This window comes from Argentina silus, assembly GCF_951799395.1.
Source record: "Argentina silus genome assembly, chromosome: Y".
Classification (NCBI taxonomy): Eukaryota; Metazoa; Chordata; class Actinopteri; order Argentiniformes; family Argentinidae; genus Argentina; species Argentina silus.
The window spans coordinates 6,419,670-6,432,334 of NC_139654.1; the positions used below are offsets into that span (position 1 = coordinate 6,419,670).

General features: G+C 40.1%; 3 protein-coding genes across 10 annotated transcripts in view; 2 read left to right on the forward strand and 1 right to left on the reverse strand.

Moving 5' to 3' along the window:
* Nucleotides 1-11, forward strand: part of LOC310823638 (stonustoxin subunit beta-like) — a gene marked incomplete at its 5' end in the record, with an annotated part of 1,027 nt that extends 1,016 nt beyond the window's left edge. Inside the window, one exon of the mRNA XM_083696521.1 lies at nucleotides 1-11. This exon is cut by the window's left edge and continues 1,016 nt beyond it.
* LOC310823880 (uncharacterized protein) overlaps nucleotides 1-12,665 on the reverse strand; it is a 417,085-nt gene that overhangs the window by 216,222 nt on the left and 188,198 nt on the right. The window lies entirely within an intron of this gene.
* The window catches only part of LOC310823637 (uncharacterized protein), a gene marked incomplete at its 5' end in the record, with an annotated part of 38,965 nt that overhangs the window by 9,998 nt on the left and 16,302 nt on the right, over nucleotides 1-12,665 (forward strand). The gene's annotated exons all lie outside the window — the stretch shown is intronic.

The window sequence follows — 12,665 nt, forward strand, 5'->3', positions numbered from 1 at the left end:
ATAACACAGGAGAGAGTGTCTGTATGTATATAAGAGTTGGTTAGATTGGGTGTTTGAGTTGTGATGCTGGATCACGTTGCCGTGTGTAAGATAGCAGGGAGTGGATGTGAAGACAGCTCTCCTTCTCTGTCAGGACAACATGGACTTGTTCTGTAATTCACTTTCCATAGATTCCTTCACCTGTCTCTTTATCCAACGTACATGTTGTTCCTTCTCCTGTGTGTGTGTGTGTGTGTGTGTGTGTGTGTGTGTGTGTGTGTGTGTGTATATAAGAGTTGGTTAAATTGGGTGTTTGAGTTGTGTCACCGAGGGTGAGTCTAGTACGGCCTTTCCCCGGCCTGAACACCATTCCCAACGTTCCCCAGTTAAGCACGGCAGGATCGGCCCGAGGTTCGAGAGCAACCTTGGTGAATCACCATGACACTGCTAGAAAGAGAAAAAGCTTAGCAGCCGGGGGCCCGACCTGACGAGGGACACCGCGGCTGAGGATGTTCCTGAAACACATTTTATCTTTGATCTATCCTTCAAATAGGTGCAACTGCATAACTGCTTATGAATGATAAGTTGATTCAAATAGGTGTGACTGCATAACTGCTTATGAATGATAAGTTGATTCAAATAGGTGTGACTGCATAACTTCTTATGAATGATAAGTTGATTCAAATAGGTGTGACTGCATAACTTCTTATGAATGATAAGTTGATTCAAATAGGTGTGACTGCATAACTTCTTATGAATGATAAGTTGATTCAAATAGGTGTAAACTGCATAACTTCTTATGAATGATAAGTTGATTCAAATGCAACTGCATAACTGCTTAAGAGGAACTAGAGTGTGAGTGTATGACCCCGTGTCAACATGTCTGCTTAGGCCTCATTGTGATGACGGCATGCTACCAATGAAAGTACTAAGAATAGAAGAATACCAATGTTTGATTGTGTAATCTTACTCAGGGATGACTACTGAAGTATGATACTATATTACTGAAGTTTATTTTGATGATACAGAGTTTTATCACTGCATAAAAGGGGTTATTGTGTAAGGCCTACGGGGTGAAGTAGGTCAGGTAGTGGGAATCACCAACAAGAGGTTTATGTGTCCATAATCAAGTATGAGAATGATAAGGATGATTAAGAGTAACAATGTGAAGTATAGAGTGATTTACTGGTATTGATTTATGGATATGTTTGATTACTATACTGTTTTACCGTTTGGATGTATTGTTTTGATGAGGTCTTCTAACACTGAGAGTTGAGGGACAGAGAAACTTCCCTAAAAGCACTTCCTTATTTACATTAGAAGCAAGCTACTTAGCCACTAGATTAGCTTAGCCATGGTTCTAGCTACCCGCCAAAAGGGTTAAAACGCCGCTCTGTTTGTTTTTTGTAAACAAAGATGATGTCATATGGGAGGTTTTGGATCAGAAGCAGAGTATAAAAAGAGCTTCCTGGAGCAGCACAGCGGTCATTCCCCGCTGAGGAGCGTTAAAACCTGAAGAACCGGAGCAGGAAGGAGCATGTTGGATAACTTACCCCGGGGTGGAACTGGAGCTCTCATAGTCTAGTGCCCGAGAGGTTGACCGTAGCCGGAGTTCACACTCTGATCAAATCCTGACTAACGGACTCGCCACTGCATTGCAACAGAGGACCTGGCGGACCTTTCTTTGAGGAAGAACGGACTTAGAGGAAAAGCTGAGACCGGTAGAGCAGTTTTAGGGGGCAAAGCTGAGACACTCTGCGGGAATCAGAGTCCCTCGGCCAGGGGAGCATAACACCGGCTCTTTACCACAGCCGTGGCGGAAAGAGGAACCGGCTTCACTCGACGGAGAGGACAAGTAGATTAGGCAGAGGAGGGATAGAGGTAGAGATTTTATTCTTTTCTAATTTTTATCATCTTCATATTTTCATCATTTTTATATTTTAATACTCTGTCTGTAACCCATTTTTATGATAACTTAGCTATGCTGTAATGCTTTAAGCCATTATTAAACAATCTAACCTGCATTTAAAGTAACAGTTTTCTAAACTCAATTTTTAAAAATGTTATTTTTATTGAACTATTCCATTCATCAAAAGTATTTTTACCTCCTCCTGGTGACATAAAAGGTTATAGATTACTGTGCATATTTCATCATAGGATCTGAATGTTTATATCTAGCCCATCATTACCTCCTTTGGGTAAATTGTACTTACCGATAAACACCTTTCCGCAACCACACCAACTTGCACTCATATAAGATTAGAGCAGTCGTTAACCATAGAGGTTACCCACTTCTGTGTACGGTTTTCGGGGGAGTTTTCAGTTCAACTGAAGTGGGTAAAGGAAGTCAATGGAGGAACTATGGGACGTAGACTGTTAACAGCAGAGTGAGTCTAATCGACACCAACCTACACCGGACCTGTTAGGAAGTAGCTTACAGGGTAAGACCCTGCAGGCTGACGTCCATACCTGTTAGTCGGAGGGTTGGTCCGGGGCACCTGTACAGGGCCTGACTGCCGGGAGACAGTAGTTGAATCACTAGCAGTTGAATCACTAGTAGTTGAATCACTAGTAGTTGAATCACTAGTAGTTGAATCATCACTAGTAGTCGAATCATCACTAGTAGTTGAATCACTAGTAGTTGAATCACTAGTAGTTGAATAACTAGTAGTTGAATCACTAGTAGTTGAATCATCACTAGTAGTTGAATCACTAGTAGTTGAATCATCACTAGTAGTTGAATAACTAGTAGTTGAATCACTAGTAGTTGAATCACTAGTAGTTGAATCATCACTAGTAGTTGAATCATCACTAGTAGTTGAATCACTAGTAGTTGAATCACTAGTAGTTGAATCATCACTAGTAGTTGAATCATCACTAGTAGTTGAATCATCACTAGTAGTTGAATAACTAGTAGTTGAATCACTAGTAGTCGAATCACTAGCAGTTGAATCACTAGTAGTTGAATCATCACTAGTAGTTGAATCACTAGTAGTTGAATCATCAGTAGTTGAATCACTAGTAGTTGAATCATTAGCAGTTGAATCATCACTAGTAGTTGAATCACTAGTAGTTGAATCACTAGTAGTTGAATCACTAGTAGTTGAATCATCACTAGCAGTTGAATCACTAGTAGTTGAATCACTAGTAGTTGAATCACTGGTAGTTGAATCACTGGTAGTTGAATCACTAGTAGTTGAATCACTAGTAGTTGAATCATCACTAGTAGTCGAATCACTAGTAGTTGAATCACTACACAGCAAAATCGACAGACTCAAATTAACTCTTCTAATAGAGTTAATTTCAACACTTTTAAAGTGTCTGGAGGGGTCCACTCCCCACAGAGTGAAATGAACACTTTTGAAAGTGTTGCCATGTTTACACTATAATTGAGTTAATATCAACTCTTTCTATAGTTGACATTTAACACTGCTTAACACTTACCAGTGTTACATGTTTTCAACTCCAGTGCTTAGTGTTAGAAATTAACTCTCTCAGTGTGATTTGAATTTCTATAAAAGGAGTTGCCTCATTAACACTATAAAGTCAAAATATGCTACTATACAATTAAAATAAAACATTTAAATATTTAAATAATTTGTAATAAACCAATTAAAAATAAGAATGACATACAAGTTGATTGCTTTATGAAAAACATGTTTTATTTAGATATCATCCAGATCTTGATGGCAGATAAATGGCAGACAAAACAAAGACAATTTAAATGTACACGTCACACTGGCTCCCTTCTGTCGGTAAGCCAAGGTACAAAGTGAATATGCATGGTTTTATTACTAAGCATTTCATCACATCTTATTTACAGATGGAATGAACAAAATTAGATGATGTATGTCGCAGAATAGTACCAGACTTTGAGGCTTATTCATTCAAAAAAATAAAATAATAATAATCTAACAACTTCACTGCGACAAATTTGTGACAGAAGTGCAATCTGTCTTTACTGACAACTTTTCTACATATAAGAATAGGGCACTATGTATGCTTTGTGACTATTCTCATTAGAGCACTGCTTGTCAAATGGTTTGAAATGAGTCAGTTCATCAACGCAGATAACAGAAAACTCATCCATTTGGTCTTCTATACAGTACGCATTAAAGTGGTCATCATAGTACATTGTTTCTACATTACAGGCTATTATGAAAGCACCCTCTTCGTATATAATAATATCACAGATCTTTTTGAAAGCAGGGAGATCATCGGTACATCCAGTGCATATGAACAAATCAACCTGGTACTCAGTACCATCATTTCTGACCCAGTTGGTGCTTGAAACACTTGAACATGCTTCTAAATATATTGTCTGATTAAGTTCTTCCCCACCTTGCAAGGTGCTGATTGTTTTTGATGATGTAGGACCAAATTCAAATCGTTTAAAACAATGATTTTCAAATTGAAAAGCCAGTTGGCGCTGATGCTGCTTCACCAATGATTTGGTGAGATTTTTGAAATCTTTACCACATCTTTTGAAAAATGCGTGTTTGGCTTCAAATCGCATGCACCACATATGGATAAGAGGGCCAATTTTTTGCATGCATCTCGGATAGTGTATCATCAAATGGTGCTTGGGGATCAACTTCTTGTCGAGAAACAATGCTTTGAACAGAGTATGGTGATCACAGATCAGATGTTGGTGATCACAGATCAGATGTTTCAAGTAAGATATCATCCCATCAGTTATGGTGTAGGAAAACACTATATTGACTATCTGTATTAGAAGGAGCAGAAAGTTCCAGTGACTGTTATCCCTTTCAATGACATCACCCAATATAAGTAGAGTGTTGTGCAGAAGACACCATGACTGGACGGCATTCTGACCCGGGTGTTTGCTCTTATCGTCCATCTTTAACCCACTTGGTTTGTTTTTATGTTCTGTGGAACCGTAATTAAAGCTCTGTATCCTGTCTGACAATGAGTTCAAAGAGACATAGGCCTGTTTAACAAGGTACTCAAAAACCAGCTTAAGTTCATACTGTACCACACCCTCTAGCAAATCATGCATTATATCAACAGCATAGTTATCAGTGTTATGGAAATACTCTAATGAATTGAGCACACATGACTTTTTAACACCATATAATGACCGCAGTTCAGGATTTTCAATTAGTGCCCTACAATGTTCAGTATGACCCTCTTTGGAACGGAAAATTAACCCAGGATGATTCTCAGTAAATACAGATTGCACTTCTTCCTTCCTCATTAAACAAAACCTACAAAAATGTGTTGCATTGAAAGATTCCACAAAGCCCAACAAGCTATTTAAAGCCAGATTATATCCTGTTACTTGAATTGCTGAGCCAAACAATGGTTTTTCAAAACAAGGAAGATGTATTCCTTCGGTTTCTAAGATTGATAATAAGAGGTCGTAATAGTTTGAGTGTACCCAGAATCGGCACATACATGCACTTGTTTGTTACAGGAACCTGATTGTAGACACCTGTAGTTCTATCTCTGCGCAAATTCAGTCTCACCCCAAGGACATATTCTTCAGGTTCAACAATTTCCCATTTTTCATTGTAATATTTATGCCTCTTTGCCCCCGTGTTTAATTCTGAAAAAGGATTACCTAATTGATCAAAACAGTGCTCTATTTTTTGAGAAATGCCTGAACTCTTAGTTTCAGGAGAAACCGTTTTGAGAACTGCTACTCGAGCTTGGCTTTGGACGTCATTAACGACTTCTTCCATTGAACAAACAATTGTTTGGACAGCACTTTCAGGGAGACCTGATGCTTGCAGATGTGCAACAATTGATCCACACATTGAAGATAGCTGACTTGTTACTTCACAAAGCTTTGTTGGTACCGGTGGAATCTGCAAAGTGGCAACAACAGTTGGGCGATCACTTGAACATTCCGCCTCACATTCTTTCTGAGTGGCAACATCCTGATTAGTATCAACCTCTTCATCCATGCTGTGACTATGCACCTTGTTGAGGTGCTTTCGGAAGCCACTTTTAGTACAACATGATAATGGGCAACCTAGCTCTCCACATTTTAAACGTAACGTTTTGCCAGGATATAGACCATGTTGAAATTTTAGATGGTGACAAAGAACCAAACAATTTTTGTGGTGCGCTTTACATTCAAAACATGTGAACATCTTGAAGGCTGTTTATAAATGCAGTCCTCTCGCTGCAGCAGTCTTGCTCTAAGTTCTTTAACACGTGGGCTCTCCTTTGCTCTTCCGATATCGATGTTGTAAATTGTGGTTTGGATAAATGTGTAGAAATTACAAAGAGCTTTGTCTTATGAAAGACTGAAGACGTAGTGAGTTTTGAACAGTTCATCAAAAGCTGCCACTGATGTATGTGCCTTGCATGGTATCGGTTTTCGGTCGATAACAAGGTAGAACCGTTGGATATCATTCCTTTGCTCACCGATGCAGAGGAGGAATGGTTGTTTTGTGTCAGCAGTCTCAAGGAAGGTAGTCACACTGGCTCCTTCCTGTAGGTCAGAAAAGGGACAAAGTAAATATGAAAATTAAACTCTTTGCATGGTTTTTTTATCACCAAGCGTTTCATCACAGCTTATTTACAGATGTAATGAACAAAATGAGATGATGTATGTCTCAGAATTCCAAAGTAATCTGCACCTCAAAACGCACATCTGAGGTTTAAAAATGAACTTTTGCATACTTTAAGATATCTCACAAGATGGCTGGCTGCTTGAGCTGGACTGATCTTGGCTGTTTTTTTCTGGCCTCTTGAGGTCGGAGGGAGCAGATGCAGCAGCAAAAGGATTGACGACATATCACTGTCCCATCCTAAAGACATCACAAAAGAATTAAATTAGACACTAATGAACACTAATGAAACATTTTGGAAATACAAAACCGTCTATACTGACCGTAGTTGTCCTCAGGTTGAGGTTCAGTTCCTGACAGAAGCTCAACAATGTACTGATTTGGTGGAAGAGTCTTGCAGTCTGCGATGACTTTTGGCTTGAAGAATGTTGACCACTTTGCCAGGAATTTCTGAGACACTTCGTCACCAAACATCATGGAGAAATCCTGGTCGATCTAAAAACAAGGAGACAATATTTTGATATACAGATTTAAGTATAGATGACAAAGGGAAATGGTGGGGTCAAATACTGAAACTACTACAAAAGCTAAAGATTTTCTTACCAATCCAGGCACATCAAGGAAACGAAGGAACACATCCAGGACTGATGATGATGCATCCTCATCATGGACCATCTTCTGTCGATACTCGAAAGTCACTCTCATTTTGTCTCTGACCACAGATTCATCAGTTGAATGTCTGATTGTAGATATCGCCTCCCTGCCCTCCTCACCAAATAGCTGTTCACAGGCCAACAAAGATTCTCATCTGGTTTTTGGACCATCCTGAATAACTGTCTGAATAACTGAATGACCCCGGGAGCCAGCAGAGGTGTTGCGTTGAACCATCTTGATCCTTCATGCAATGTAGCCAGTGCTACCCTCAGGATCATAGTAGTGTTCCTGTTTAAGACAACAAAACCAAGGCACACATATTCATATCAATTACTCAACACAATAAGTTTAGACACTGACAATATAAAACTTTACAAAAACTAGTGGGAAATACAAGGCTGAGAAACCTATATACTCATCTGAAACAGGATTTAAATACAAACAGGGAAAGTAAAAAAGGAAAAAAGTATAGAAAATACAATGGTTTGGGTTTTCACATAGAAAACAAGAACTCACATATCCTTGTTTGGAGAATGGATCTTGGAGGTACGGAAAAAGTGTCACAATTCCCAGTGCATAATTGGTTCTCACACTTGACGGTGGAATCCTCCTTTCAAAACAAATCATAGTTTATGGTTGAGCCCACCTTGTAAGTGTGTATGTTTTGCAAGGGAGAGAAGATGGAGATCCTTTCTTACCTATGTAACTCCATCATATCTGCAACCAGGATGTTCACCATCTGTTTACGTGTTGCATCCGGTAGTGTTGTCGTCTTGTCATACTCCTTAAAGATTTCTCACCCTTCGGATTGGCCCTCAGAACATGTTCAACTTTCTGCCAAAACATGTTACAATGGAGGCTTGTAAGGAAGCTTGCTTACGGAAATTTAAAAGAGGATTTTTGTGATTTTTTTCCCCCAAAAAAACAATTCACTTTTCTATGGCATTCCTTTATACAGAATACCCAATATTCTTCTGCAGATATATATTTAAAGATATTATCAATAATAAAAATGACTTAATTGAGGATTTTAAATGTATTTTTTCAAAGCTTACCTGTTTTGCTTCATATTGATCCATTAACCCTGATGGGTTCCTCCTCTTTCTTGTGGACTCAAGGACAATTGTAGAATCAGATGAATGGGATGAAGCTGGGGATAGTGGAGTCTCCGCCACTACCAAGGATGAATGGGATGAAGCGACCAAGGATGAATGGGATGAAGCTGGGGACAGTGCAGTCACGACAGATGAGAATTTTCGACCAGCTGAACATCCAGATCTACACATTTTAGTCTGTCCATCTATGGATAATATGTGTGCCAAAGATAATGATCAATAGAATATCAAATGATAACAGTTTGAGGCCTCCAAAATGATAATGACAATATTTGACAAAACATTATGTGCCTCTCAGGGTTCACACTGCCTGTGATACCTCATCAAAACCCCTGCCTTTTCAAGGACTTTCCTTACCTACTGGGAAAGGGACCATGAAGGTCAAGACACCTGACTACAAGCTCATCGAAGACATCTCCACCCACCTCTGTTCCTGACACATCAGTCAAGCTTAGCTTGCCCCCACTGAAACTCTCTTCCAGACTAAACTTCTCTGTTACTAGGAGAATCAAAAGTACAGTACATTGCATTAATACAATATTAATCTATTTGCTGATAGAACAGTTTGTGTAATACCTATGGGACACTAGCACCTGCAAACTAATCACTGTATTTGCAGAATATTTAAGATTGCATGTTCAACTACAGTGATAACATTAAATGCAAAACTATTTCCATAAATAAACTACAAACTTTCTTGAAGGAACTTCTTGAATATTGAAAGACTTGATCAGTCTGTGGAACTCTAATGTATTCCTGCACTCCTCGGGTCTCCACTTTAACCAGCATTTCCTGTAAAAGGATATAATTAAATAACTATTTGTTAATCAAGCCAGGCCAACACAGTCCAAATAGGAGCCAGAATCATAATGCCTCTGTAAAACATGACAGTGCTTACCAATGTGAAGAGAGTGAAACAAGGTGAGGTTTACCGCCTGCTGTGAATAAACAAATAAAAACATAAGTGTCAAGATTAAGAATATGCCGCACTATCACAGTGCAGTGATACTGAGGTAGTTTTTATATGAAGAACTTATATAATTTATGTAAAGTCATCCTTTCTACAAACCTTAAAATCCTTTTGAATTTGCACAGTAGCCTATTATTGAAAACTACAATTGATTTGTGACCAACAAGCTATCGATTTACAGGAGAATCATGAAACAATGAGGATTTTCACCATGCATCTGCCCGTTGCTTTTCATTCATTTTGAGGAGAAAACACCTCCTAGCTGCTCCACTAACTATTCCAAGTAAAAAGTTGAAACGTTTTCTGTGGGTCCCACAATTGAAGTTACAGATATGAACAGTCCTCATATCAGGATTTTGCAATACCAACTCCTTTGCTGGACAGCAACTCAGCTAACACGTGGAGGAATGTTCTCACCTAGCCAATTTGCTAATGTGAGCAGTTAGCTAACACAAAAGATAGCGAAAATGATGTAACTTAACCTACACTGCCAAACGTTACAAACTCAACGAGAATTACCATAAGCTTACAGTAACACTTAATAATCAGAAAAGGTATATAAGTAGAAGAAACAAACGCTAGGTAGCTGGCTAACATAGTCCTGGCTAAGCTTGAGTAAAAACTGCAGTCTAAACATCATACCAAGGTCTAAATACGTATTTGCATAACAATATCACTCATGGTCATCTATTTAAATGTATGTTTTAAGTCGCTTTGGACAAAGGCGTCTGCTAAAAACCAAAAAATGTAAATGTAATTAACGGTTACTTACGGCCACCATGCAAAAAGTCAAATGGCCGATTTCGTTCACCTGCCGTGGATTCCAGAGAGGGGAGGAGGGAGGGGTGGGGTCATTCACTCCTCACACTCTAGACGTTGACATTCTAATGTCTGTGGGTGAGGCTCACCGCAAGGCACGCTTTACACTGGAGGTGTTCAGATGAAGTGTCGGAGATCTTCAATGTGACACTATGACAGTTGATTTCAAGAAAACGGTTATAACACTCCATTTTGACACCAACTCTTTCACGCTACAGTGTGAAATCGAACAGATTAGACAACATACAGAGTTAGATCAACTCCAAGTAGAGTGAGATTGACTCAATTCTCATTAACACCAGAAATGTAACTCTGCTGACTTTGCTGTGTGGTTCACTGTTGTTCGGGGAGGCTATAGCCTAACAATTAAGACTTTTGTGTACTTGACTTGTTTCCTCATACCGTGAGCTACACATTTGAACAAAAATAGCCTCAACAACAACAACAACAGCAATAAAAACAACCTAAAAAATAAGCGCTGTCATATTTCTGTAAGATTCGTACCTTTTGGTAACGGAAATCAGCTTCTGTGTATTTGCGTGACTATCGAGGTTAAGGTTCCGTCTCCTGAGAGGAATCTGCTTCTTTCTCTGTGTTGTGTGTAATGAACTGGACTATGACCAGGAACTGGTCATGTGAATCATCTTGCTGACTTCCTCCCTCTACTGGCTGTGTGGGTATGTGTATGTGTATGTGTATGTGTATGTGTATGTGTATGTGTGTGTGTGTGTGTGTGTATGTGTATGTATGTATGTGTGTGTGTGTGTGTGGGTTAGGGTTAGGGTTAGTTGTGGGGGACAACATGTTTACTCCACACTTGTTATGGTTTGGTTTGATGCGGCTCATCATGACACAGTCACACACCTGGTCCTCTGTGGCTCATCATGACACACCTGGTCCTCTGTGGCTCATCATGACACAGTCACACACCTGGTCCTCTGTGGCTCATCATGACACAGTCACACACCTGGTCCTCTGTGGCTCATCATGACACAGTCACACACCTGGTCCTCTGTGGCTCATCATGACACACCTGGTCCTCTGTGGCTCATCATGACACAGTCACACACCTGGTCCTCTGTGGCTCATCATGACACAGTCACACACCTGGTCCTCTGTGGCTCATCATGACACAGTCACACACCTGGTCCTCTGTGGCTCATCATGACACAGTCACACACCTGGTCCTCTGTGGCTCATCATGACACAGTCACACACCTGGTCCTCTGTGGCTCAGTTGGTAGAGCACAGCGCTAACAATGCTTAGGTTGTGGGTTTGATTCCTGCTGGGACCATATATACTTACGCACTCACTGCAATGTAAGTCACTTTGGATAAAAGCGTCATTTAAATGGCATATATTACATATAGTATTCCAATAATATTATGTGTTGTGCGTATTATTATCAAGTACCATCAATGTTATTTATTTATTTATGTTTAGCACATTTTTCCTCTTTCAAGCCATTTTACACCAACGGGGGAAAACCTGGGGAGTGACACTCTCAGCCGCGAGCCTGTTTTTCTTTGTATTATCTGACCACCGGTTTGGGGACCAGTCTAGTAACGGGAGGGGTCGAGCTGTAGGAGACGCTCTCTCAGCTGGTCCTGGAGAGTAATAATACAAATCACCTCTCACTTTCACCTCCTCCGTGAGGTGAAGGAGGTCTCCTTGTAACTCGATGAGCCGAAGATGCCCAGCTCTACGACGATACGTGTTTGTATGTGTGCGTGTGTGCATGTGTGTGTGTGTGTGTGTGTGTGTGTGTGTGTGTGCGCTCTGTCTTCACTCTCTGAATATGTTGCCTTGCTCAAATCTTGGTCCACCTGGCCTTAGATCAGCTCATTGGACTACACGATTCTGCACTAACCCAATAGCTAGCAAATACATGATACCAGACGTAGAAATCCAGTGACTACAAATGTATCCATGGTTGCTTGCTCCCCTGTTGAGAGCAACTATAGGTTTCACTCATGAATTCTTGCACCACATAATCGTGTAGCTACATGTATTTATTTGTATTCCTCATTGATATGTGGCCTTTCAACTGGCAAATGAAGAGGATTTAAAGCTGCACATGTACATTAGAGAGGAATTATCAGATTCTTGATATCAGATGGAGTGACACTATTTCCCCAGGTTGTCAGGCTGTAGAGTCCCAGAGGAAGGCTGTGTTTCTCTGGCTTCAGCTCTGAGGTCTAAGCCCTCCCACCTGAGAGAGCTGGACCTCAGCTACAATCACCCAGGAGACTCAGGACTGGCGCTGCTCTCTGCTGTACAGAAAGATCCACTCTGTAAACTACAGACACTCAGGTAAAGGCTGAATATGTGGCTGGACGTATCAATGAGATGAATGCACAGTATCTATTTTCCACATGATTGTGAGTGTGTCATTCAACCTATGTTGTGGTTGATATAGTGTGGACCATGGTGGAGAGTGCAGGCTCAAACCTGGGCTGATCAAATGTAAGTCACCATCGCTGTAGAGAATAGGACTGTGATATTACTCAAGAACCAGGGTACAGCAGAGTTCAAACAGAGCACCAGTATTGTATTCATATGTACATCTAAAATATTAGTAAATG